This window comes from Ambystoma mexicanum, chromosome 1p, assembly GCF_040938575.1.
Source record: "Ambystoma mexicanum isolate Mex_15411 chromosome 1p, UKY_AmexF1_1, whole genome shotgun sequence".
NCBI lineage: Eukaryota > Metazoa > Chordata > Amphibia > Caudata > Ambystomatidae > Ambystoma > Ambystoma mexicanum.
In genome coordinates, this window is record NC_090921.1 from 1,473,554,886 (window position 1) to 1,473,581,556 (window position 26,671).

At 42.5% G+C, this 26,671-nt stretch overlaps 13 non-coding genes across 13 annotated transcripts; all 13 read left to right on the forward strand.

The window, feature by feature from the left end:
- Positions 1 to 736: 736 nt before the first annotated feature.
- On the forward strand, positions 737 to 810 carry TRNAI-AAU (transfer RNA isoleucine (anticodon AAU)). The gene has a single exon. It is a non-coding gene; the product is annotated as a tRNA-Ile (tRNA).
- A 1,477-nt stretch (positions 811 to 2,287) lies between these two features.
- TRNAI-AAU (transfer RNA isoleucine (anticodon AAU)) lies at positions 2,288 to 2,361 on the forward strand. Its single transcript has one exon. It is a non-coding gene; the product is annotated as a tRNA-Ile (tRNA).
- A 4,723-nt stretch (positions 2,362 to 7,084) lies between these two features.
- TRNAI-AAU (transfer RNA isoleucine (anticodon AAU)) lies at positions 7,085 to 7,158 on the forward strand. Its single transcript has one exon. It is a non-coding gene; the product is annotated as a tRNA-Ile (tRNA).
- A 677-nt stretch (positions 7,159 to 7,835) lies between these two features.
- On the forward strand, positions 7,836 to 7,909 carry TRNAI-AAU (transfer RNA isoleucine (anticodon AAU)). The gene has a single exon. It is a non-coding gene; the product is annotated as a tRNA-Ile (tRNA).
- A 725-nt stretch (positions 7,910 to 8,634) lies between these two features.
- Positions 8,635 to 8,708, forward strand: TRNAI-AAU (transfer RNA isoleucine (anticodon AAU)). Its single transcript has one exon. It is a non-coding gene; the product is annotated as a tRNA-Ile (tRNA).
- Positions 8,709 to 10,631: 1,923 nt separating this feature from the next.
- On the forward strand, positions 10,632 to 10,705 carry TRNAI-AAU (transfer RNA isoleucine (anticodon AAU)). The gene has a single exon. It is a non-coding gene; the product is annotated as a tRNA-Ile (tRNA).
- A 725-nt stretch (positions 10,706 to 11,430) lies between these two features.
- Positions 11,431 to 11,504, forward strand: TRNAI-AAU (transfer RNA isoleucine (anticodon AAU)). Its single transcript has one exon. It is a non-coding gene; the product is annotated as a tRNA-Ile (tRNA).
- Positions 11,505 to 12,180: 676 nt separating this feature from the next.
- TRNAI-AAU (transfer RNA isoleucine (anticodon AAU)) lies at positions 12,181 to 12,254 on the forward strand. Its single transcript has one exon. It is a non-coding gene; the product is annotated as a tRNA-Ile (tRNA).
- Positions 12,255 to 13,310: 1,056 nt separating this feature from the next.
- Positions 13,311 to 13,384, forward strand: TRNAI-AAU (transfer RNA isoleucine (anticodon AAU)). Its single transcript has one exon. It is a non-coding gene; the product is annotated as a tRNA-Ile (tRNA).
- Positions 13,385 to 14,060: 676 nt separating this feature from the next.
- Positions 14,061 to 14,134, forward strand: TRNAI-AAU (transfer RNA isoleucine (anticodon AAU)). The gene has a single exon. It is a non-coding gene; the product is annotated as a tRNA-Ile (tRNA).
- A 4,618-nt stretch (positions 14,135 to 18,752) lies between these two features.
- Positions 18,753 to 18,826, forward strand: TRNAI-AAU (transfer RNA isoleucine (anticodon AAU)). Its single transcript has one exon. It is a non-coding gene; the product is annotated as a tRNA-Ile (tRNA).
- Positions 18,827 to 22,992: 4,166 nt separating this feature from the next.
- On the forward strand, positions 22,993 to 23,066 carry TRNAI-AAU (transfer RNA isoleucine (anticodon AAU)). Its single transcript has one exon. It is a non-coding gene; the product is annotated as a tRNA-Ile (tRNA).
- A 2,640-nt stretch (positions 23,067 to 25,706) lies between these two features.
- TRNAI-AAU (transfer RNA isoleucine (anticodon AAU)) lies at positions 25,707 to 25,780 on the forward strand. The gene has a single exon. It is a non-coding gene; the product is annotated as a tRNA-Ile (tRNA).
- Positions 25,781 to 26,671: the final 891 nt, after the last annotated feature.

Consider the following 26,671-nt stretch of genomic DNA (forward strand, 5'->3'; position numbering starts at 1 on the left):
AGTTGGTTAGAGCGCGGTGCTAATAAGGCCAAGGTCACGGGTTCGATCCCCGTATTGGCCACTTTGTCATTTTGGGAAATATTTCTGCAGAAGGATGAGATTGATGCAGAATTGGCACTCACAGCTTTAGAGTTACTAACACAAGATTGCTGTTTTGTTGGAAGCAGCTGTGCATATAGTCACGGGTCAGTACTGCTGCGGACATAACCAATGTTGCTGTGAGGATAAGGGTTGTATTTGTGAATGAGTTAGGCATTTTCTTTCAAGGGAAGAAAACTCCCCCCTGCAACTGGCCTCCCTCCTATGCTCCAGTCAGAAGGCATACTTTTTCTGACTGAGCATGGTGCTAATCACGCCAAGTTAGCGAATTTGATCCCAGTATTGGCCACTTTGTCAATTTGGGAAATATTTCTGCAGAAGCATGAGATTGATGCAGAATTCCCTCCCACAGCTTTAGATTTACTATGACTAGTTTGCTGTTTTGTTGGAAGCAGCAGTCCATAAATGGTCACAGGTCAGTACTGCTGTGGGAAATGACCAATGAGATGCATTTAACCTTCTTTGTCCCAGTTCTACTTAAATGTGATGCAGGCTACAAGTCAGTTTGAAGATAATTGTCATATTCATGAATTTCCTTCAGATCACATGTAGTTTTTCTTTAGGTTGTTGTGAGGATAAGGGTTTTATGTGTGAATGAGTTAGGCATTTTTTTTCCAAGGGAAAAAGACTTTCAGCTGGCCGGTTAGCTCAGTTGGTTAGAGCGTGGTGCTAATAATGCCAAGGTCATGGGTTCGATCCCCGTATTGGCCACTTTGTCATTTTGGGAAATATTTCTGCAGAAGCATGAGATTGATGCAGAATTGGCACTCACAGCTTTAGAGTTACTAACACAAGATTGCTGTTTTGTTGGAAGCAGCTGTGCATACATGGTCACGGGTCAGTACTGCTGCGGGACATAACCAATGTTGTTGTGAGGATAAGGGTTGTATTTGTGAATGAGTTAGGCATTTTCTTTCAAGGGAAGAAAACTACCCCCTGCAACTGGCCTCCCTCCTATGCTCCAGTCAGAAGGCATACTTTTTCTGACTGAGCATGGTGCTAATCACGCCAAGTTAGCGAATTTGATCCCAGCATTGGCCACTTTGTCAATTTGGGAAATATTTCTGCAGAAGCATGAGATTGATGCAGAATTCACACCCACAGCTTTAGATTTACTATGACTAGTTTGCTGTTTTGTTGGAAGCAGCAGTCCATAAATGGTCACAGGTCAGTACTGCTGTGGGAAATGACCAATGAGATGCATTTAACCTTCTTTGTCCCAGTTCTACTTAAATGTGATGCAGGCTACAAGTCAGTTTGAAGATAATTGTCATATTCATGAATTTCCTTCAGATCACATGTAGTTTTTCTTTAGGTTGTTGTGAGGATAAGGGTTTTATGTGTGAATGAGTTAGGCATTTTTTTTCCAAGGGAAGAAAAAATCCCCCTGCAACTGGCCTCCCTCTTATGCTCCAGTTAGAAATATGCCTCTCAGCTGGCTGGTTAGCTCAGTTGGTTAGAGCGTGGTGCTAATAGCACCAAGGTCACGGGTTCAATCCCCGTATTGGCCACTTTGTCATTTTGGGAAATATTTCTGCAGAAGGAGGAGATTGATGCAGAATTGGCACTCACAGCTTTAGAGTTACTAACACAAGATTGCTGTTTTGTTGGAAGCAGCTGTGCATACATAGTCACGGGTCAGTACTGCTGCGGACATAACCAATGTTGTTGTGAGGATAAGGGTTGTATTTGTGAATGAGTTAGGCATTTTCTTTCAAGGGAAGAAAACTCCCCCCTGCAACTGGCCTCCCTCCTATGCTCCAGTCAGAAGGCATACTTTTTCTGACTGAGCATGGTGCTAACCACGCCAAGATAGCGAATTTGATCCCAGTATTGGCCACTTTGTCAATTTGGGAAATATTTCTGCAGAAGCATGAGATTGATGCAGAATTCCCACCCACAGCTTTAGATTTACTATGACTAGTTTGCTGTTTTGTTGGAAGCAGCAGTCCATAAATGGTCACAGGTCAGTACTGCTGTGGGAAATGACCAATGAGATGCATTTAACCTTCTTTGTCCCAGTTCTACTTAAATGTGATGCAGGCTACAAGTCAGTTTGAAGATAATTGTCATATTCATGAATTTCCTTCAGATCACATGTAGTTTTTCTTTAGGTTTTTGTGAGGATAAGGGTTTTATGTGTGAATGAGTTAGGCATTTTTTTTCCAAGGGAAAAAGACTTTCAGCTGGCCGGTTAGCTCAGTTGGTTAGAGCGTGGTGCTAATAATGCCAAGGTCATGGGTTCGATCCCCGTATTGGCCACTTTGTCATTTTGGGAAATATTTCTGCAGAAGCATGAGATTGATGCAGAATTGGCACTCACAGCTTTAGAGTTACTAACACAAGATTGCTGTTTTGTTGGAAGCAGCTGTGCATACATGGTCACGGGTCAGTACTGCTGCGGGACATAACCAATGTTGTTGTGAGGATAAGGGTTGTATTTGTGAATGAGTTAGGCATTTTCTTTCAAGGGAAGAAAACTACCCCCTGCAACTGGCCTCCCTCCTATGCTCCAGTCAGAAGGCATACTTTTTCTGACTGAGCATGGTGCTAATCACGCCAAGTTAGCGAATTTGATCCCAGCATTGGCCACTTTGTCAATTTGGGAAATATTTCTGCAGAAGCATGAGATTGATGCAGAATTCACACCCACAGCTTTAGATTTACTATGACTAGTTTGCTGTTTTGTTGGAAGCAGCAGTCCATAAATGGTCACAGGTCAGTACTGCTGTGGGAAATGACCAATGAGATGCATTTAACCTTCTTTGTCCCAGTTCTACTTAAATGTGATGCAGGCTACAAGTCAGTTTGAAGATAATTGTCATATTCATGAATTTCCTTCAGATCACATGTAGTTTTTCTTTAGGTTGTTGTGAGGATAAGGGTTTTATGTGTGAATGAGTTAGGCATTTTTTTTCCAAGGGAAGAAAAAATCCCCCTGCAACTGGCCTCCCTCTTATGCTCCAGTTAGAAATATGCCTCTCAGCTGGCTGGTTAGCTCAGTTGGTTAGAGCGTGGTGCTAATAGCACCAAGGTCACGGGTTCAATCCCCGTATTGGCCACTTTGTCATTTTGGGAAATATTTCTGCAGAAGGATGAGATTGATGCAGAATTGGCACTCACAGCTTTAGAGTTACTAACACAAGATTGCTGTTTTGTTGGAAGCAGCTGTGCATACATAGTCACGGGTCAGTACTGCTGCGGACATAACCAATGTTGTTGTGAGGATAAGGGTTGTATTTGTGAATGAGTTAGGCATTTTCTTTCAAGGGAAGAAAACTCCCCCCTGCAACTGGCCTCCCTCCTATGCTCCAGTCAGAAGGCATACTTTTTCTGACTGAGCATGGTGCTAACCACGCCAAGATAGCGAATTTGATCCCAGTATTGGCCACTTTGTCAATTTGGGAAATATTTCTGCAGAAGCATGAGATTGATGCAGAATTCCCACCCACAGCTTTAGATTTACTATGACTAGTTTGCTGTTTTGTTGGAAGCAGCAGTCCATAAATGGTCACAGGTCAGTACTGCTGTGGGAAATGACCAATGAGATGCATTTAACCTTCTTTGTCCCAGTTCTACTTAAATGTGATGCAGGCTACAAGTCAGTTTGAAGATAATTGTCATATTCATGAATTTCCTTCAGATCACATGTAGTTTTTCTTTAGGTTGTTGTGAGGATAAGGGTTTTATGTGTGAATGAGTTAGGCATTTTTTTCCAAGGGAAGAAAAAATCCCCCTGCAACTGGCCTCCCTCTTATGCTCCAGTCAGAAATATGCTTCTCAGCTGGCCGGATATCTCAGTTGGTTAGAGCGTGGTGCTAATAACGCCAAGGTCACGGGTTCGATCCCCGTATTGGCCACTTTGTCATTTTGGGAAATATTTCTGCAGAAGGATGAGATTGATGCAGAATTGGCACTCACAGCTTTAGAGTTACTAACACAAGATTGCTGTTTTGTTGGAAGCAGCTGTGCATACATAGTCACGGGTCAGTACTGCTGCGGACATAACCAATGTTGTTGGTGAGGATAAGGGTTGTATTTGTGAATGAGTTAGGCATTTTCTTTCAAGGGAAGAAAACTCCCCCCTGCAACTGGCCTCCCTCCTATGCTCCAGTCAGAAGGCATACTTTTTCTGACTGAGCATGGTGCTAATCACGCCAAGTTAGCGAATTTGATCCCAGTATTGGCCACTTTGTCAATTTGGGAAATATTTCTGCAGAAGCATGAGATTGATGCAGAATTCCCACCCACAGCTTTAGATTTACTATGACTAGTTTTCTGTTTTGTTGGAAGCAGCAGTCCATAAATGGTCACAGGTCAGTACTGCTGTGGGAAATGACCAATGAGATGCATTTAACCTTCTTTGTCCCAGTTCTACTTAAATGTGATGTAGGCTACAAGTCAGTTTGAAGATAATTGTCATATTCATGAATTTCCTTCAGATCACATGTAGTTTTTATTTAGGTTGTTCTGAGGATAAGCGTTTTATGTGTGAATGAGTTAGGCATTTTTTTTCCAAGGGAAAAAGACTCTCAGCTGGCCGGTTAGTTCAGTTGGTTAGAGCGTGGTGCTAATAACGCCAAGTTCATGGGTTCGATCCCCGTATTGGCCACTTTGTCATTTTGGGAAATATTTCTGCAGAAGCATGAGATTGATGCAGAATTGGCACTCACAGCTTTAGAGTTACTAACACAAGATTGCTCTTTTGTTGGTAGCAGCTGTGCATACATGGTCATGGGTCAGTACTGCTGCGGGACATAACCAATGTTGTTGTGAGGATAAGGGTTGTATTTGTGAATGAGTTAGGCATTTTCTTTCAAGGGAAGAAAACTACCCCCTGCAACTGGCCTCCCTCCTATGCTCCAGTCAGAAGGCATACTTTTTCTGACTGAGCATGGTGCTAATCACGCCAAGTTAGCGAATTTGATCCCAGCATTGGCCACTTTGTCAATTTCGGAAACATTTCTGCAGAAGCATGAGATTGATGCAGAATTCCCACCCACAGCTTTAGATTTACTATGACTAGTTTGCTGTTTTGTTTCAAGCAGCAGTCCATAAATGGTCACGGGTCAGTACTGCTGCGGCTCTTCCAATGAGATGCATTTAACCTTCTTTGTCCCAGTTCTACATAATGTGATGCAGGCCACAAGTCAGTTTGAAGATAATTGTAATATTCATGAATTTCCTTCAGATCACATGTAGTTTTTCTTTAGGTTGTTGTGAGGATAAGGGTTGTATGTGTGAATGAGTTAGGCATTTTTTTTCCATGGTTAGAAAAAATCCCCCTGCAACTGGCCTCCCTCCTATGCTCCAGTCAGAAGGCATACTTTTTCTGACTGAGCATGGTGCTAATCACGCCAAGTTAGCGAATTTGATCCCAGTATTGGCCACTTTGTCAATTTGGGAAATATTTCTGCAGAAGCATGAGATTGATGCAGAATTCCCACCCACATCTTTAGATTTACTATGACTAGTTTGCTGTTTTGTTTCAAGCAGCAGTCCATAAATGGTCACGGGTCAGTACTGCTGCGGCACTTCCAATGAGATGCATTTAACCTTCTTTGTCCCAGTTCTACTTAAATGTGATGCAGGCCACAAGTCAGTTTGAAGATAATTGTAATATTCATGAATTTCCTTCAGATCACATGTAGTTTTTCTTTAGGTTGTTGTGAGGATAAGGGTTGTATGTGTGAATGAGTTAGGCATTTTTTTTCCAAGGTTAGAAAAAATCCCCCTGCAACTGGCCTCCCTCCTATGCTCCAGTCAGAAGGCATACTTTTTCTGACTGAGCATGGTGCTAATCACGCCAAGTTAGCGAATTTGATCCCAGTATTGGCCACTTTGTCAATTTGGGAAATATTTCTGCAGAAGCATGAGATTGATGCAGAATTCCCACCCACAGCTTTAGATTTACTATGACTAGTTTCCTGTTTTGTTGGAAGCAGCAGTCCATAAATGGTCACAGGTCAGTACTGCTGTGGGAAATGACCAATGAGATGCATTTAACCTTCTTTGTCCCAGTTCTACTTAAATGTGATGCAGGCTACAAGTCAGTTTGAAGATAATTGTCATATTCGTGAATTTCCTTCAGATCACATGTAGTTTTTCTTTAGGTTGTTGTGAGGATAAGGGTTTTATGTGTGAATGAGTTAGGCATTTTTTTTCCAAGGGAAGAAAAAATCCCCCTGCAACTGGCCTCCCTCTTATGCTCCAGTTAGAAATATGCCTCTCAGCTGGCCGGTTAGCTCAGTTGGTTAGAGCGTGGTGCTAATCACGCCAAGTTAGCGAATTTGATCCCAGTATTGGCCACTTTGTCAATTTGGGAAATATTTCTGCAGAAGGATGAGATTGATGCAGAATTGGCACTCACAGCTTTAGAGTTACTAACACAAGATTGCTGTTTTGTTGGAAGCAGCTGTGCATACATAGTCACGGGTCAGTACTACTGCGGACATAACCAATGTTGTTGTGAGGATAAGGGTTGTATTTGTGAATGAGTTAGGCATTTTCTTTCAAGGGAAGAAAACTCCCCCCTGCAACTGGCCTCCCTCCTATGCTCCAGTCAGAAGGCATACTTTTTCTGACTGAGCATGGTGCTAATCACGCCAAGTTAGCGAAATTGATCCCAGTATTGGCCACTTTGTCAATTTGGGAAATATTTCTGCAGAAGCATGAGATTGATGCAGAATTCCCACCCACAGCTTTAGATTTACTATGACAAGTTTGCTGTTTTGTTGGAAGCAGCAGTCCATAAATGGTCACAGGTCAGTACTGCTGTGGGAAATGACCAATGAGATGCATTTAACCTTCTTTGTCCCAGTTCTACTTAAATGTGATGCAGGCTACAAGTCAGTTTGAAGATAATTGTCATATTCATGAATTTCCTTCAGATCACATGTAGTTTTTCTTTAGGTTGTTGTGAGGATAAGGGTTTTATGTGTGAATGAGTTAGGCATTTTTTTCCAAGGGAAAGAGACTTTCAGCTGGCCGGTTAGCTCAGTTGGTTAGAGCGTGGTGCTAATAACGCCAAGGTCACGGGTTCGATCCCCGTATTGGCCACTTTGTCATTTTGGGAAATATTTCTGCAGAAGGATGAGATTGATGCAGAATTGGCACTCACAGCTTTAGAGTTACTAACACAAGATTGCTGTTTTGTTGGAAGCAGCTGTGCATACATAGTCACGGGTCAGTACTGCTGCGGACATAACCAATGTTGTTGTGAGGATAAGGGTTGTATTTGTGAATGAGTTAGGCATTTTCTTTCAAGGGAAGAAAACTCCCCCCTGCAACTGGCCTCCCTCCTATGCTCCAGTCAGAAGGCATACTTTTTCTGACTGAGCATGGTGCTAATCACGCCAAGTTAGCGAATTTGATCCCAGTATTGGCCACTTTGTCAATTTGGGAAATATTTCTGCAGAAGCATGAGATTGATGCAGAATTCCCACCCACAGCTTTAGATTTACTATGACTAGTTTGCTGTTTTGTTGGAAGCAGCAGTCCATAAATGGTCACAGGTCAGTACTGCTGTGGGAAATGACCAATGAGATGCATTTAACCTTCTTTGTCCCAGTTCTACTTAAATGTGATGCAGGCTACAAGTCAGTTTGAAGATAATTGTCATATTCATGAATTTCCTTCAGATCACATGTAGTTTTTCTTTAGGTTGTTGTGAGGATAAGGGTTTTATGTGTGAATGAGTTAGGCATTTTTTTTCCAAGGGAAAAAGACTTTCAGCTGGCCGGTTAGCTCAGTTGGTTAGAGCGTGGTGCTAATAATGCCAAGGTCATGGGTTCGATCCCCGTATTGGCCACTTTGTCATTTTGGGAAATATTTCTGCAGAAGCATGAGATTAATGCAGAATTGGCACTCACAGCTTTAGAGTTACTAACACAAGATTGCTGTTTTGTTGGAAGCAGCTGTGCATACATAGTCACAGGTCAGTACTGCTGCGGACATAACCAATGTTGTTGTGAGGATAAGGGTTGTATTTGTGAATGAGTTAGGCATTTTCTTTCAAGGGAAGAAAACTCCCCCCTGCAACTGGCCTCCCTCCTATGCTCCAGTCAGAAGGCATACTTTTTCTGACTGAGCATGGTGCTAATCACGCCAAGTTAGCGAATTTGATCCCAGTATTGGCCACTTTGTCAATTTGGGAAATATTTCTGCAGAAGCATGAGATTGATGCAGAATTCCCACCCACAACTTTAGATTTACTATGACTAGTTTGCTGTTTTGTTGGAAGCAGCAGTCCATAAATGGTCACAGGTCAGTACTGCTGTGGGAAATGACCAATGAGATGCATTTAACCTTCTTTGTCCCAGTTCTACTTAAATGTGATGCAGGCTACAAGTCAGTTTGAAGATAATTGTCATATTCATGAATTTCCTTCAGATCACATGTAGTTTTTCTTTAGGTTGTTGTGAGGATAAGGGTATTATATGTGAATGAGTTAGGCATTTTTTTTCCAAGGGAAGAAAAAATCCCCGTGCAACTGGCCTCCCTCTTATGGTCCAGTCAGAAATATGCCTCTCAGCTGGCTGGTTAGCTCAGTTGGTTAGAGCGTGGTGCTAATAACGCCAAGGTCACGGGTTTGATCCCCGTATTGGCCACTTTGTCATTTTGGGAAATATTTCTGCAGAAGGATGAGATTGATGCAGAATTGGCACTCACAGCTTTAGAGTTACTAACACAAGATTGCTGTTTTGTTGGAAGCAGCTGTGCATACATAGTCACGGGTCAGTACTGCTGCGGACATAACCAATGTTGTTGTGAGGATAAGGGTTGTATTTGTGAATGAGTTAGGCATTTTCTTTCAAGGGAAGAAAACTCCCCCCTGCAACTGGCCTCCCTCCTATGCTCCAGTCAGAAGGCATACTTTTTCTGACTGAGCATGGTGCTAATCACGCCAAGTTAGCGAATTTGATCCCAGTATTGGCCACTTTGTCAATTTGGGAAATATTTCTGCAGTAGCATGAGATTGATGCAGAATTCCCACCCACAGCTTTAGATTTACTATGACTAGTTTGCTGTTTTGTTGGAAGCAGCAGTCCATAAATGGTCACAGGTCAGTACTGCTGTGGGAAATGACCAATGAGATGCATTTAACCTTCTTTGTCCCAGTTCTACTTAAATGTGATGCAGGCTACAAGTCAGTTTGAAGATAATTGTCATATTCATGAATTTCCTTCAGATCACATGTAGTTTTTCTTTAGGTTTTTGTGAGGATAAGGGTTTTATGTGTGAATGAGTTAGGCATTTTTTTTCCAAGGGAAAAAGACTCTCAGCTGGCCGGTTAGCTCAGTTGGTTAGAGCGTGGTGCTAATAATGCCAAGTTCATGGGTTCGATCCCCGTATTGGCCACTTTGTCATTTTGGGAAATATTTCTGCAGAAGCATGAGATTGATGCAGAATTGGCACTCACAGCTTTAGAGTTACTAACACAAGATTGCTGTTTTGTTGGTAGCAGCTGTGCATACATGGTCACGGGTCAGTACTGCTGCGGGACATAACCAATGTTGTTGTGAGGATAAGGGTTGTATTTGTGAATGAGTTAGGCATTTTCTTTCAAGGGAAGAAAACTACCCCCTGCAACTGGCCTCCCTCCTATGCTCCAGTCAGAAGGCATACTTTTTCTGACTGAGCATGGTGCTAATCACGCCAAGTTAGCGAATTTGATCCCAGCATTGGCCACTTTGTCAATTTGGGAAATATTTCTGCAGAAGCATGAGATTCATGCAGAATTCCCACCCACAGCTTTAGATTTACTATGACTAGTTTGCTGTTTTGTTTCAAGCAGCAGTCCATAAATGGTCACGGGTCAGTACTGCTGCGGCACTTCCAATGAGATGCATTTAACCTTCTTTGTCCCAGTTCTACTTAAATGTGATGCAGGCCACAAGTCAGTTTGAAGATAATTGTAATATTCATGAATTTCCTTCAGATCACATGTAGTTTTTCTTTAGGTTGTTGTGAGGATAAGGGTTGTATGTGTGAATGAGTTAGGCATTTTTTTTCCAAGGTTAGAAAAAATCCCCCTGCAACTGGCCTCCCTCCTATGCTCCAGTCAGAAGGCATACTTTTTCTGACTGAGCATGGTGCTAATCACGCCAAGTTAGCGAATTTGATCCCAGTATTGGCCACTTTGTCAATTTGGGAAATATTTCTGCAGAAGCATGAGATTCATGCAGAATTCCCACCCACAGCTTTAGATTTACTATGACTAGTTTGCTGTTTTGTTTCAAGCAGCAGTCCATAAATGGTCACGGGTCAGTACTGCTGCGGCACTTCCAATGAGATGCATTTAACCTTCTTTGTCCCAGTTCTACTTAAATGTGATGCAGGCTACAAGTCAGTTTGAAGATAATTGTCATATTCATGAATTTCCTTCAGATCACATGTAGTTTTTCTTTAGGTTGTTGTGAGGATAAGGGTTTTATGTGTGAATGAGTTAGGCATTTTTTTCCAAGGGAAGAAAAAGTCCCCCTGCAACTGGCCTCCCTCTGATGCTCCAGTCAGAAATATGCCTCTCAGCTGGCCGGTTAGCTCAGTTGGTTAGAGCGTGGTGCTAATAACGCCAAGGTCACGGGTTCGATCCCCGTATTGGCCACTTTGTTATTTTGGGAAATATTTCTGCAGAAGCATGAGATTGATGCAGAATTGGCACTCACAGCTTTGGAGTTACTAACACAAGATTGCTGTTTTGTTGGAAGCAGCTGTGCATACATAGTCACTGGTCAGTACTGCTGCGGACATAACCAATGTTGTTGTGAGGATAAGGGTTGTATTTGTGAATGAGTTAGGCATTTTCTTTCAAGGGAAGAAAACTCCCCCCTGCAACTGGCCTCCCTCCTATGCTCCAGTCAGAAGGCATACTTTTTCTGACTGAGCATGGTGCTAATCACGCCAAGTTAGCGAATTTGATCCCAGTATTGGCCACTTTGTCAATTTGGGAAATATTTCTGCAGAAGCATGAGATTGATGCAGAATTCCAACCCACAGCTTTAGATTTACTATGACTAGTTTGCTGTTTTGTTGGAAGCAGCAGTCCATAAATGGTCACAGGTCAGTACTGCTGTGGGAAATGACCAATGAGATGCATTTAACCTTCTTTGTCCCAGTTCTACTTAAATGTGATGCAGGCTACAAGTCAGTTTGAAGATAATTGTCATATTCATGAATTTCCTTCAGATCACATGTAGTTTTTCTTTAGGTTGTTGTGAGGATAAGGGTTTTATGTGTGAATGACTTAGGCATTTTTTTTCCAAGGGAACAAAAAATCCCCCTGCAATTGGCCTCCCTCTTATGCTCCAGTCAGAAACAGGACTTTCAGCTGGTCGGTTAGCTCAGTTGGTTAGAGCGTGGTGCTAATAACACCAAGGTCACGGGTTCGATCCCCGTATTGGCCACTTTGTCATTTTGGGAAATATTTCTGCAGAAGCATGAGATTGATGCAGAATTGGCACTCACAGATTTAGAGTTACTAACACAAGATTGCTGTTTTGTTGGAAGCAGCTGTGCATATAGTCACGGGTCAGTACTGCTGGGGGACATAACCAATGTTGTTGTGAGGATAAGGGTTGTATTTGTGAATGAGTTAGGCATTTTCTTTCAAGGGAAGAAAGCTCCCCCCTGCAACTGGCCTCCCTCCTATGCTCCAGTCAGAAGGCATACTTTTTCTGACTGAGCATGGTGCTAATCACGCCAAGTTAGCGAATTTGATCCCAGTATTGGCCACTTTGTCAATTTGGGAAATATTTCTGCAGAAGCATGAGATTGATGCAGAATTCCCACCCACAGCTTTAGATTTACTATGACTAGTTTGCTGTTTTGTTGGAAGCAGCAGTCCATAAATGGTCACAGGTCAGTACTGCTGTGGGAAATGACCAATGAGATGCATTTAACCTTCTTTGTCCCAGTTCTACTTAAATGTGATGCAGGCTACAAGTCAGTTTGAAGATAATTGTCATATTCATGAATTTCCTTCAGATCACATGTAGTTTTTCTTTAGGTTGTTGTGAGGATAAGGGTTTTATGTGTGAATGAGTTAGGCATTTTTTTTCCAAGGGAAAAAGACTTTCAGCTGGCCGGTTAGCTCAGTTGGTTAGAGCGTGGTGCTAATAACGCCAAGGTCATGGGTTCGATCCCCGTATTGGCCACTTTGTCATTTTGGGAAATATTTCTGCAGAAGCATGAGATTGATGCAGAATTGGCACTCACAGCTTTAGAGTTACTAACACAAGTTTGCTGTTTTGTTGGAAGCAGCTGTGCATACATGGTCACGGGTCAGTACTGCTGCGGGACATAACCAATGTTGTTGTGAGGATAAGGGTTGTATTTGTGAATGAGTTAGGCATTTTCTTTCAAGGGAAGAAAACTCCCCCCTGCAACTGGCCTCCCTCCTATGCTCCAATCAGAAGGCATACTTTTTCTGACTGAGCATGGTGCTAATCACGCCAAGTTAGCGAATTTGATCCCAGTATTGGCCACTTTGTCAATTTGGGAAATATTTCTGTAGAAGCATGAGATTGATGCAGAATTGGCACAAACAGCTTTAGAGTTACTAACACAAGATTGCTGTTTTGTTGGTAGCAGCTGTGCATACATGGTCACGGGTCAGTACTGCTGCGGGACATAACCAATGTTGTTTTGAGGATAAGGGTTGTATTTGTGAATGAGTTAGGCATTTTCTTTCAAGGGAAGAAAACTACCCCCTGCAACTGGCCTCCCTCCTATGCTCCAGTCAGAAGGCATACTTTTTCTGACTGAGCATGGTGCTAATCACGCCAAGTTAGCGAATTTGATCCCAGTATTGGCCACTTTGTCAATTTGGGAAATATTTCTGCAGAAGCATGAGATTGATGCAGAATTCCCACCCACAGCTTTAGATTTACTATGACTAGTTTGCTGTTTTGTTGGAAGCAGCAGTCCATAAATGGTCACAGGTCAGTACTGCTGTGGGAAATGACCAATGAGTTGCATTTAACCTTCTTTGTCCCAGTTCTACTTAAATGTGATGCAGGCTACAAGTCAGTTTGAAGATAATTGTCATATTCATGAATTTCCTTCAGATCTCATGTAGTTTTTCTTTAGGTTGTTGTGAGGATAAGGGTTTTATGTGTGAATGACTTAGGCATTTTTTTTCCAAGGGAAGAAAAAATCCCCCTGCAATTGGCCTCCCTCTTATGCTCCAGTCAGAAACAGGACTATCAGCTGGTCGGTTAGCTCAGTTGGTTAGAGCGTGGTGCTAATAACACCAAGGTCACGGGTTCGATCCCCGTATTGGCCACTTTGTCATTTTGGGAAATATTTCTACAGAAGCATGAGATTGATGCAGAATTGGCACTCACAGCTTTAAAGTTACTAACACAAGATTGCTGTTTTGTTGGAAGCAGCTGTGCATATAGTCACGGGTCAGTACTACTGCGGGACATAACCAATGTTGTTGTGAGGATAAGGGTTGTATTTGTGAATGAGTTAGGCATTTTCTTTCAAGGGAAGAAAGCTCCCCCCTGCAACTGGCCTCCCTCCTATGCTCCAGTCAGAAGGCATACTTTTTCTGACTGAGCATGGTGCTAATCACGCCAAGTTAGCGAATTTGATCCCAGTATTGGCCACTTTGTCAATTTGGGAAATATTTCTGCAGAAGCATGAGATTGATGCAGAATTCCCACCCACAGCTTTAGATTTACTATGACTAGTTTGCTGTTTTGTTGGAAGCAGCAGTCCATAAATGGTCACAGGTCAGTACTGCTGTGGGAAATGACCAATGAGATGCATTTAACCTTCTTTGTCCCAGTTCTACTTAAATGTGATGCAGGCTACAAGTCAGTTTGAAGATAATTGTCATATTCATGAATTTCCTTCAGATCACATGTAGTTTTTCTTTAGGTTGTTGTGAGGATAAGGGTTTTATGTGTGAATGAGTTAGGCATTTTTTTTCCAAGGGAAAAAGACTTTCAGCTGGCCGGTTAGCTCAGTTGGTTAGAGCGTGGTGCTAATAACGCCAAGGTCATGGGTTCGATCCCCGTATTGGCCACTTTGTCATTTTGGGAAATATTTCTGCAGAAGCATGAGATTGATGCAGAATTGGCACTCACAGCTTTAGAGTTACTAACACAAGTTTGCTGTTTTGTTGGAAGCAGCTGTGCATACATGGTCACGGGTCAGTACTGCTGCGGGACATAACCAATGTTGTTGTGAGGATAAGGGTTGTATTTGTGAATGAGTTAGGCATTTTCTTTCAAGGGAAGAAAACTCCCCCCTGCAACTGGCCTCCCTCCTATGCTCCAGTCAGAAGGCATACTTTTTCTGACTGAGCATGGTGCTAATCACGCCAAGTTAGCGAATTTGATCCCAGTATTGGCCACTTTGTCAATTTTGGAAATATTTCTGTAGAAGCATGAGATTGATGCAGAATTGGCACAAACAGCTTTAGAGTTACTAACACAAGATTGCTGTTTTGTTGGTAGCAGCTGTGCATACATGGTCACGGGTCAGTACTGCTGCGGGACATAACCAATGTTGTTTTGAGGATAAGGGTTGTATTTGTGAATGAGTTAGGCATTTTCTTTCAAGGGAAGAAAACTACCCCCTGCAACTGGCCTCCCTCCTATGCTCCAGTCAGAAGGCATACTTTTTCTGACTGAGCATGATGCTAATCACGACAAGTTAGCGAATTTGATCCCAGTATTGGCCACTTTGTCAATTTGGGAAATATTTCTGCAGAAGCATGAGATTGATGCAGAATTCCCACCCACAGCTTTAGATTTACTATGACTAGTTTGCTGTTTTGTTGGAAGCAGCAGTCCATAAATGGTCACAGGTCAGTACTGCTGTGGGAAATGACCAATGAGATGCATTTAACCTTCTTTGTCCCAGTTCTACTTAAATGTGATGCAGGCTACAAGTCAGTTTGAAGATAATTGTCATATTCGTGAATTTCCTTCAGATCACATGTAGTTTTTCTTTAGGTTGTTGTGAGGATAAGGGTTTTATGTGTGAATGAGTTAGGCATTTTTCTTCCAAGGGAAGAAAAAATCCCCCTGCAACTGGCCTCCCTCTTATGCTCCAGTTAGAAATATGCCTCTCAACTGGCCGTTTAGCTCAGTTGGTTAGAGCGTGGTGCGCCAAGGTCACGGGTTCGATACCCGTATTGGCCCCTTTGTCATTTTGGGAAATATTTCTGCAGAAGGATGAGATTGATGCAGAATTGGCACTCACAGCTTTAGAGTTACTAACACAAGATTGCTGTTTTGTTGGAAGCAGCTTTGCATACATAGTCACGGGTCAGTACTGCTGCGGACATAACCAATGTTGTTGTGAGGATAAGGGTTGTATTTGTGAATGAGTTGGGCATTTTCTTTCAAGGGAAGAAAACTCCCCCCTGCAACTGGCCTCCCTCCTATGCTCCAGTCAGAAGGCTTACTTTTTCTGACTGAGCATGGTGCTAATCACGCCAAGTTAGCGAATTTGATCCCAGTATTGGCCACTTTGTCAATTTGGGAAATATTTCTGCAGAAGGATGAGATTGATGCAGAATTGGCACTCACAGCTTTAGAGTTACTAACACAAGATTGCTGTTTTGTTGGAAGCAGCTGTGCATACATAGTCACGGGTCAGTACTACTGCGGACATAACCAATGTTGTTGTGAGGATAAGGGTTGTATTTGTGAATGAGTTAGGCATTTTCTTTCAAGGGAAGAAAACTCCCCCCTGCAACTGGCCTCCCTCCTATGCTCCAGTCAGAAGGCATACTTTTTCTGACTGAGCATGGTGCTAATCTCGCCAAGTTAGCGAAATTGATCCCAGTATTGGCCACTTTGTCAATTTGGGAAATATTTCTGCAGAAGCATGAGATTGATGCAGAATTCCCACCCACAGCTTTAGATTTACTATGACAAGTTTGCTGTTTTGTTGGAAGCAGCAGTCCATAAATGGTCACAGGTCAGTACTGCTGTGGGAAATGACCAATGAGATGCATTTAACCTTCTTTGTCCCAGTTCTACTTAAATGTGATGCAGGCTACAAGTCAGTTTGAAGATAATTGTCATATTCATGAATTTCCTTCAGATCACATGTAGTTTTTCTTTAGGTTGTTGTGAGGATAAGGGTTTTATGTGTGAATGAGTTAGGCATTTTTTTCCAAGGGAAGAAAACATCCCCCTACAACTGGCCTCCTGCTTATGCTTGAGTCAGAAACAAAACTCTCAGCTGGCTGTTTAGCTCATTTGGTTAGAGCGTGGTGCTAATAATGGCAAGGTCACGGGTCCCCGTATTGGCCTCCTTGTCATTTTGGGAAATATTTCTGCAGAAGCATGAGATTGATGCAGAATTGGCACTCACAGCTTTAGAGTTACTAACACAAGATTGCTGTTTTGTTGGAAGCAGCTGTGCATACATGGTCACGGGTCAGTACTGCTGCGGGACATAACCAATGTTGTTGTGAGGATAAGGGTTGTATTTGTGAATGAGTTAGGCATTTTCTTTCAAGGGAAGAAAACTCCCCCCTGCAACTGGCCTCCCTCCTATGCTCCAGTCAGAAGGCATACTTTTTCTGACTGAGCATGGTGCTAGTCACGCCAAGTTAGCGAATTTGATCCCAGTATTGGCCACTTTGTCAATTTGGGAAAAATGTCTGCAGAAGCATTAGATTGATGCAGAATTCCCACCCACAGCTTTAGATTTACTATGACAAGTTTGCTGTTTTGTTGGAAGCAGCAGTCCATAAATGGTCACAGGTCAGTACTGCTGTGGGAAATGACCAATGAGATGCATTTAACCTTCTTTGTCGCAGTACTACTTAAATGTGATGCAGGCCACAAGTCAGTTTGAAGATAATTGTAATATTCATGAATTTCCTTCAGATCACATGGAGTTTTTCTTTAGGTTGTTGTGAGGATAAGGGTTGTCTGTGTGAATGAGTTAGGCATTTTTTTTCCAAGGGAAGAAAACATCCCCCTACAACTGGCCTCCTGCTTATGCTTGAGTCAGAAACAAAACTCTCAGCTGGCTGTTTTGCTCATTTGGTTAGAGCGTGGTGCTAATAATGGCAAGGTCACGGGTCCCCGTATTGGCCTCCTTGTCATTTTGGGAAATATTTCTGCAGAAGCTTGAGATTGATGCAGAATTGGCACTCACAGCTTTAGAGTTACTAACACAAGATTGCTGTTTTGTTGGAAGCAGCTGTGCATACATAGTCACGGGTCAGTACTGCTGCGGACATAACCAATGTTGTTGTGAGGATAAGGGTTGTATTTGTGAATGAGTTAGGCATTTTCTTTCAAGGAAAGAAAACTCCCCACTGCAACTGGCCTCCCTCCTATGCTCCAGTCAGAAGCATACTTTTTCTGACTGAGCATGGTGCTAATCACGCCAAGTTAGCGAATTTGATCCCAGTATTGGCCACTTTGTCAATTTGGGAAAAATGTCTGCAGAAGCATTAGATTGATGCAGAATTCCCACCCACAGCTTTAGATTTACTATGACAAGTTTGCTGTTTTGTTGGAAGCAGCAGTCCATAAATGGTCACAGGTCAGTACTGCTGTGGGAAATGACCAATGAGATGCATTTAACCTTCTTTGTCCCAGTTCTACTTAAATGTGATGCAGGCTCCAAGTCAGTTTGAAGATAATTGTCATATTCATGAATTTCCTTCAGATCACATGTAGTTTTTCTTTAGGTTGTTGTGAGGATAAGGGTTTTATGTGTGAATGACTTAGGCATTTTTTTTCCAAGGGAAGAATAAATCCCCCTGCAACTGGCCTCCCTCTTATGCTCCAGTCAGAAGGCATACTTTTTCTGACTGAGCATGGTGCTAATCACGCCAAGTTAGCGAATTTGATCCCAGTATTGGCCACTTTGTCAATTTGGGAAATATTTCTGCAGAAGCATGAGATTGATGCAGAATTCCCACCCACAGTTTTAGATTTACTATGACTAGTTTGCTGTTTTGTTGGAAGCAGCAGTCCATAAATGGTCACAGGTCAGTGCTGCTGTGGGAAATGACCAATGAGATGCATTTAACCTTCTTTGTCCCAGTTCTACTTAAATGTGATGCAGGCTACAAGTCAGTTTCAAGATAATTGTCATATTCATGAATTTCCTTCAGATCACATGTAGTTTTTCTTTAGGTTGTTGTGAGGATAAGGGTTTTATGTGTGAATGACTTAGGCATTTTTTTTCCAAGGGAAGAAAGCTCCCCCCTGCAACTGGCCTCCCTCCTATGCTCCAGTCAGAAGGCATACTTTTTCTGACTGAGCATGGTGCTAATCACGCCAAGTTAGCGAATTTGATCCCAGTATTGGCCACTTTGTCAATTTGGGAAATATTTCTGCAGAAGCATGAGATTGATGCAGAATTCCCACCCACAGCTTTAGATTTACTATGACTAGTTTGCTGTTTTGTTGGAAGCAGCAGTCCATAAATGGTCACAGGTCAGTACTGCTGTGGGAAATGACCAATGAGATGCATTTAACCTTCTTTGTCCCAGTTCTACTTAAATGTGATGCAGGCTACAAGTCAGTTTGAAGATAATTGTCATATTCATGAATTTCCTTCAGATCACATGTAGTTTTTCTTTAGGTTGTTGTGAGGATAAGGGTTTTATGTGTGAATGAGTTAGGCATTTTTTTTCCAAGGGAAAAATACTTTCAGCTGGCCGGTTAGCTCAGTTGGTTAGAGCGTGGTGCTAATAACGCCAAGGTCATGGGTTCGATCCCCGTATTGGCCACTTTGTCATTTTGGGAAATATTTCTGCAGAAGCATGAGATTGATGCAGAATTGGCACTCACAGCTTTAGAGTTACTAACACAAGTTTGCTGTTTTGTTGGAAGCAGCTGTGCATACATGGTCACGGGTCAGTACTGCTGCGGGACATAACCAATGTTGTTGTGAGGATAAGGGTTGTATTTGTGAATGAGTTAGGCATTTTCTTTCAAGGGAAGAAAACTCCCCCCTGCAACTGGCCTCCCTCCTATGCTCCAGTCAGAAGGCATACTTTTTCTGACTGAGCATGGTGCTAATCACGCCAAGTTAGCGAATTTGATCCCAGTATTGGCCACTTTGTCAATTTTGGAAATATTTCTGTAGAAGCATGAGATTGATGCAGAATTGGCACAAACAGCTTTAGAGTTACTAACACAAGATTGCTGTTTTGTTGGTAGCAGCTGTGCATACATGGTCACGGGTCAGTACTGCTGCGGGACATAACCAATGTTGTTTTGAGGATAAGGGTTGTATTTGTGAATGAGTTAGGCATTTTCTTTCAAGGGAAGAAAACTACCCCCTGCAACTGGCCTCCCTCCTATGCTCCAGTCAGAAGGCATACTTTTTCTGACTGAGCATGGTGCTAATCACGACAAGTAGCGAATTTGATCCCAGTATTGGCCACTTTGTCAATTTGGGAAATATTTCTGCAGAAGCATGAGATTGATGCAGAATTCCCACCCACAGCTTTAGATTTACTATGACTAGTTTGCTGTTTTGTTGGAAGCAGCAGTCCATAAATGGTCACAGGTCAGTACTGCTGTGGGAAATGACCAATGAGATGCATTTAACCTTCTTTGTCCCAGTTCTACTTAAATGTGATGCAGGCTACAAGTCAGTTTGAAGATAATTGTCATATTCGTGAATTTCCTTCAGATCACATGTAGTTTTTCTTTAGGTTGTTGTGAGGATAAGGGTTTTATGTGTGAATGAGTTAGGCATTTTTTTTCCAAGGGAAGAAAAAATCCCCCTGCAACTGGCCTCCCTCTTATGCTCCAGTTAGAAATATGCCTCTCAACTGGCCGTTTAGCTCAGTTGGTTAGAGCGTGGTGCGCCAAGGTCACGGGTTCGATACCCGTATTGGCCCCTTTGTCATTTTGGGAAATATTTCTGCAGAAGGATGAGATTGATGCAGAATTGGCACTCACAGCTTTAGAGTTACTAACACAAGATTGCTGTTTTGTTGGAAGCAGCTTTGCATACATAGTCACGGGTCAGTACTGCTGCGGACATAACCAATGTTGTTGTGAGGATAAGGGTTGTATTTGTGAATGAGTTGGGCATTTTCTTTCAAGGGAAGAAAACTCCCCCCTGCAACTGGCCTCCCTCCTATGCTCCAGTCAGAAGGCTTACTTTTTCTGACTGAGCATGGTGCTAATCACGCCAAGTTAGCGAATTTGATCCCAGTATTGGCCACTTTGTCAATTTGGGAAATATTTCTGCAGAAGGATGAGATTGATGCAGAATTGGCACTCACAGCTTTAGAGTTACTAACACAAGATTGCTGTTTTGTTGGAAGCAGCTGTGCATACATAGTCACGGGTCAGTACTACTGCGGACATAACCAATGTTGTTGTGAGGATAAGGGTTGTATTTGTGAATGAGTTAGGCATTTTCTTTCAAGGGAAGAAAACTCCCCCCTGCAACTGGCCTCCCTCCTATGCTCCAGTCAGAAGGCATACTTTTTCTGACTGAGCATGGTGCTAATCTCGCCAAGTTAGCGAAATTGATCCCAGTATTGGCCACTTTGTCAATTTGGGAAATATTTCTGCAGAAGCATGAGATTGATGCAGAATTCCCACCCACAGCTTTAGATTTACTATGACAAGTTTGCTGTTTTGTTGGAAGCAGCAGTCCATAAATGGTCACAGGTCAGTACTGCTGTGGGAAATGACCAATGAGATGCATTTAACCTTCTTTGTCCCAGTTCTACTTAAATGTGATGCAGGCTACAAGTCAGTTTGAAGATAATTGTCATATTCATGAATTTCCTTCAGATCACATGTAGTTTTTCTTTAGGTTGTTGTGAGGATAAGGGTTTTATGTGTGAATGAGTTAGGCATTTTTTTCCAAGGGAAGAAAACATCCCCCTACAACTGGCCTCCTGCTTATGCTTGAGTCAGAAACAAAACTCTCAGCTGGCTGTTTAGCTCATTTGGTTAGAGCGTGGTGCTAATAATGGCAAGGTCACGGGTCCCCGTATTGGCCTCCTTGTCATTTTGGGAAATATTTCTGCAGAAGCATGAGATTGATGCAGAATTGGCACTCACAGCTTTAGAGTTACTAACACAAGATTGCTGTTTTGTTGGAAGCAGCTGTGCATACATGGTCACGGGTCAGTACTGCTGCGGGACATAACCAATGTTGTTGTGAGGATAAGGGTTGTATTTGTGAATGAGTTAGGCATTTTCTTTCAAGGGAAGAAAACTCCCCCCTGCAACTGGCCTCCCTCCTATGCTCCAGTCAGAAGGCATACTTTTTCTGACTGAGCATGGTGCTAGTCACGCCAAGTTAGCGAATTTGATCCCAGTATTGGCCACTTTGTCAATTTGGGAAAAATGTCTGCAGAAGCATTAGATTGATGCAGGATTCCCACCCACAGCTTTAGATTTACTATGACAAGTTTGCTGTTTTGTTGGAAGCAGCAGTCCATAAATGGTCACAGGTCAGTACTGCTGTGGGAAATGACCAATGAGATGCATTTAACCTTCTTTGTCGCAGTACTACTTAAATGTGATGCAGGCCACAAGTCAGTTTGAAGATAATTGTAATATTCATGAATTTCCTTCAGATCACATGGAGTTTTTCTTTAGGTTGTTGTGAGGATAAGGGTTGTCTGTGTGAATGAGTTAGGCATTTTTTTTCCAAGGGAAGAAAACATCCCCCTACAACTGGCCTCCTGCTTATGCTTGAGTCAGAAACAAAACTCTCAGCTGGCTGTTTTGCTCATTTGGTTAGAGCGTGGTGCTAATAATGGCAAGGTCACGGGTCCCCGCATTGGCCTCCTTGTCATTTTGGGAAATATTTCTGCAGAAGCTTGAGATTGATGCAGAATTGGCACTCACAGCTTTAGAGTTACTAACACAAGATTGCTGTTTTGTTGGAAGCAGCTGTGCATACATAGTCACGGGTCAGTACTGCTGCGGACATAACCAATGTTGTTGTGAGGATAAGGGTTGTATTTGTAAATGAGTTAGGCATTTTCTTTCAAGGAAAGAAAACTCCCCACTGCAACTGGCCTCCCTCCTATGCTCCAGTCAGAAGCATACTTTTTCTGACTGAGCATGGTGCTAATCACGCCAAGTTAGCGAATTTGATCCCAGTATTGGCCACTTTGTCAATTTGGGAAAAATGTCTGCAGAAGCATTAGATTGATGCAGAATTCCCACCCACAGCTTTAGATTTACTATGACAAGTTTGCTGTTTTGTTGGAAGCAGCAGTCCATAAATGGTCACAGGTCAGTACTGCTGTGGGAAATGACCAATGAGATGCATTTAACCTTCTTTGTCCCAGTTCTACTTAAATGTGATGCAGGCTACAAGTCAGTTTGAAGATAATTGTCATATTCATGAATTTCCTTCAGATCACATGTAGTTTTTCTTTAGGTTGTTGTGAGGATAAGGGTTTTATGTGTGAATGACTTAGGCATTTTTTTTCCAAGGGAAGAATAAATCCCCCTGCAACTGGCCTCCCTCTTATGCTCCAGTCAGAAGGCATACTTTTTCTGACTGAGCATGGTGCTAATCACGCCAAGTTAGCGAATTTGATCCCAGTATTGGCCACTTTGTCAATTTGGGAAATATTTCTGCAGAAGCATGAGATTGATGCAGAATTCCCACCCACAGCTTTAGATTTACTATGACTAGTTTGCTGTTTTGTTGGAAGCAGCAGTCCATAAATGGTCACAGGTCAGTACTGCTGTGGGAAATGACCAATGAGATGCATTTAACCTTCTTTGTCCCAGTTCTACTTAAATGTGATGCAGGCTACAAGTCAGTTTGAAGATAATTGTCATATTCATGAATTTCCTTCAGATCACATGTAGTTTTTCTTTAGGTTGTTGTGAGGATAAGGGTTTTATGTGTGAATGAGTTAGGCATTTTTTTTCCAAGGGAAAAAGACTTTCAGCTGGCCGGTTAGCTCAGTTGGTTAGAGCGTGGTGCTAATAACGCCAAGGTCATGGGTTCGATCCCCGTATTGGCCACTTTGTCATTTTGGGAAATATTTCTGCAGAAGCATGAGATTGATGCAGAATTGGCACTCACAGCTTTAGAGTTACTAACACAAGTTTGCTGTTTTGTTGGAAGCAGCTGTGCATACATGGTCACGGGTCAGTACTGCTGCGGGACATAACCAATGTTGTTGTGAGGATAAGGGTTGTATTTGTGAATGAGTTAGGCATTTTCTTTCAAGGGAAGAAAACTCCCCCCTGCAACTGGCCTCCCTCCTATGCTCCAGTCAGAAGGCATACTTTTTCTGACTGAGCATGGTGCTAATCACGCCAAGTTAGCGAATTTGATCCCAGTATTGGCCACTTTGTCAATTTTGGAAATATTTCTGTAGAAGCATGAGATTGATGCAGAATTGGCACAAACAGCTTTAGATTTACTATGACAAGTTTGCTGTTTTGTTGGAAGCAGCAGTCCATAAATGGTCACAGGTCAGTACTGCTGTGGGAAATGACCAATGAGATGCATTTAACCTTCTTTGTCCCAGTTCTACTTAAATGTGATGCAGGCTACAAGTCAGTTTGAAGATAATTGTCATATTCGTGAATTTCCTTCAGATCACATGTAGTTTTTCTTTAGGTTGTTGTGAGGATAAGGGTTTTATGTGTGAATGAGTTAGGCATTTTTTTTCCAAGGGAAGAAAAAATCCCCCTGCAACTGGCCTCCCTCTTATGCTCCAGTTAGAAATATGCCTCTCAACTGGCAGTTTAGCTCAGTTGGTTAGAGCGTGGTGCGCCAAGGTCACGGGTTCGATACCTGTATTGGCCCCTTTGTCATTTTGGGAAATATTTCTGCAGAAGGATGAGATTGATGCAGAATTGGCACTCACAGCTTTAGAGTTACTAACACAAGATTGCTGTTTTGTTGGAAGCAGCTTTGCATACATAGTCACGGGTCAGTACTGCTGCGGACATAACCAATGTTGTTGTGAGGATAAGGGTTGTATTTGTGAATGAGTTGGGCATTTTCTTTCAAGGGAAGAAAACTCCCCCCTGCAACTGGCCTCCCTCCTATGCTCCAGTCAGAAGGCTTACTTTTTCTGACTGAGCATGGTGCTAATCACGCCAAGTTAGCGAATTTGATCCCAGTATTGGCCACTTTGTCAATTTGGGAAATATTTCTGCAGAAGGATGAGATTGATGCAGAATTGGCACTCACAGCTTTAGAGTTACTAACACAAGATTGCTGTTTTGTTGGAAGCAGCTGTGCATACATAGTCACGGGTCAGTACTACTGCGGACATAACCAATGTTGTTGTGAGGATAAGGGTTGTATTTGTGAATGAGTTAGGCATTTTCTTTCAAGGGAAGAAAACTCCCCCCTGCAACTGGCCTCCCTCCTATGCTCCAGTCAGAAGGCATACTTTTTCTGACTGAGCATGGTGCTAATCTCGCCAAGTTAGCGAAATTGATCCCAGTATTGGCCACTTTGTCAATTTGGGAAATATTTCTGCAGAAGCATGAGATTGATGCAGAATTCCCACCCACAGCTTTAGATTTACTATGACAAGTTTGCTGTTTTGTTGGAAGCAGCAGTCCATAAATGGTCACAGGTCAGTACTGCTGTGGGAAATGACCAATGAGATGCATTTAACCTTCTTTGTCCCAGTTCTACTTAAATGTGATGCAGGCTACAAGTCAGTTTGAAGATAATTGTCATATTCATGAATTTCCTTCAGATCACATGTAGTTTTTCTTTAGGTTGTTGTGAGGATAAGGGTTTTATGTGTGAATGAGTTAGGCATTTTTTTCCAAGGGAAGAAAACATCCCCCTACAACTGGCCTCCTGCTTATGCTTGAGTCAGAAACAAAACTCTCAGCTGGCTGTTTAGCTCATTTGGTTAGAGCGTGGTGCTAATAATGGTAAGGTCACGGGTCCCCGTATTGGCCTCCTTGTCATTTTGGGAAATATTTCTGCAGAAGCATGAGATTGATGCAGAATTGGCACTCACAGCTTTAGAGTTACTAACACAAGATTGCTGTTTTGTTGGAAGCAGCTGTGCATACATGGTCACGGGTCAGTACTGCTGCGGGACATAACCAATGTTGTTGTGAGGATAAGGGTTGTATTTGTGAATGAGTTAGGCATTTTCTTTCAAGGGAAGAAAACTCCCCCCTGCAACTGGCCTCCCTCCTATGCTCCAGTCAGAAGGCATACTTTTTCTGACTGAGCATGGTGCTAGTCACGCCAAGTTAGCGAATTTGATCCCAGTATTGGCCACTTTGTCAATTTGGGAAATATTTCTGCAGAAGGATGAGATTGATGCAGAATTCCCACCCACAGCTTTAGATTTACTATGACTAGTTTCCTGTTTTGTTGGAAGCAGCAGTCCATAAATGGTCACAGGTCAGTACTGCTGTGGGAAATGACCAATGAGATGCATTTAACCTTCTTTGTCCCAGTTCTACTTAAATGTGATGCAGGCTACAAGTCAGTTTGAAGATAATTGTCATATTCGTGAATTTCCTTCAGATCACATGTAGTTTTTCTTTAGATTGTTGTGAGGATAAGGGTTTTATGTGTGAATGAGTTAGGCATTTTTTTTCCAGGGAAGAAAAAATCCCCCCGCAACTGGCCTCCCTCTTATGCTCCAGTTAGAAATATGCCTCTCAGCTGGCCGGTTAGCTCAGTTGGTTAGAGCATGGTGCTAATAACGCCAAGGTCACGGGTTCGATCCCCGTATTGGCCACTTTGTCATTTTGGGAAATATTTCTGCAGAAGGATGAGATTGATGCAGAATTGGCACTCACAGCTTTAGAGTTACTAACACAAGATTGCTGTTTTGTTGGAAGCAGCTGTGCATATAGTCACGGGTCAGTACTGCTGCGGACATAACCAATGTTGCTGTGAGGATAAGGGTTGTATTTGTGAATGAGTTAGGCATTTTCTTTCAAGGGAAGAAAACTCCCCCCTGCAACTGGCCTCCCTCCTATGCTCCAGTCAGAAGGCATACTTTTTCTGACTGAGCATGGTGCTAATCACGCCAAGTTAGCGAATTTGATCCCAGTATTGGCCACTTTGTCAATTTGGGAAATATTTCTGCAGAAGCATGAGATTGATGCTGAATTGGCACTCACAGCTTTAGAGTTACTAACACAAGATTGCTGTTTTGTTGGAAGCAGCTGTGCATACATGGTCACGGGTCAGTACTGCTGCGGGACATAACCAATGTTGTTGTGAGGATAAGGGTTGTATTTGTGAATGAGTTAGGCATTTTCTTTCAAGGGAAGAAAACTCCCCCCTGCAACTGGCCTCCCTCCTATGCTCCAGTCAGAAGGCATACTTTTTCTGACTGAGCATGGTGCTAATCACGCCAAGTTAGCGGATTTGATCCCAGTATTGGCCACTTTGTCAATTTGGGAAATATTTCTGCAGAAGCATGAGATTGATGCAGAATTCCCACCCACAGCTTTAGATTTACTATGACTAGTTTGCTGTTTTGTTGGAAGCAGCAGTCCATAAATGGTCACAGGTCAGTACTGCTGTGGGAAATGACCAATGAGATGCATTTAACCTTCTTTGTCCCAGTTCTACTTAAATGTGATGCAGGCTACAAGTCAGTTTGAAGATAATTGTCATA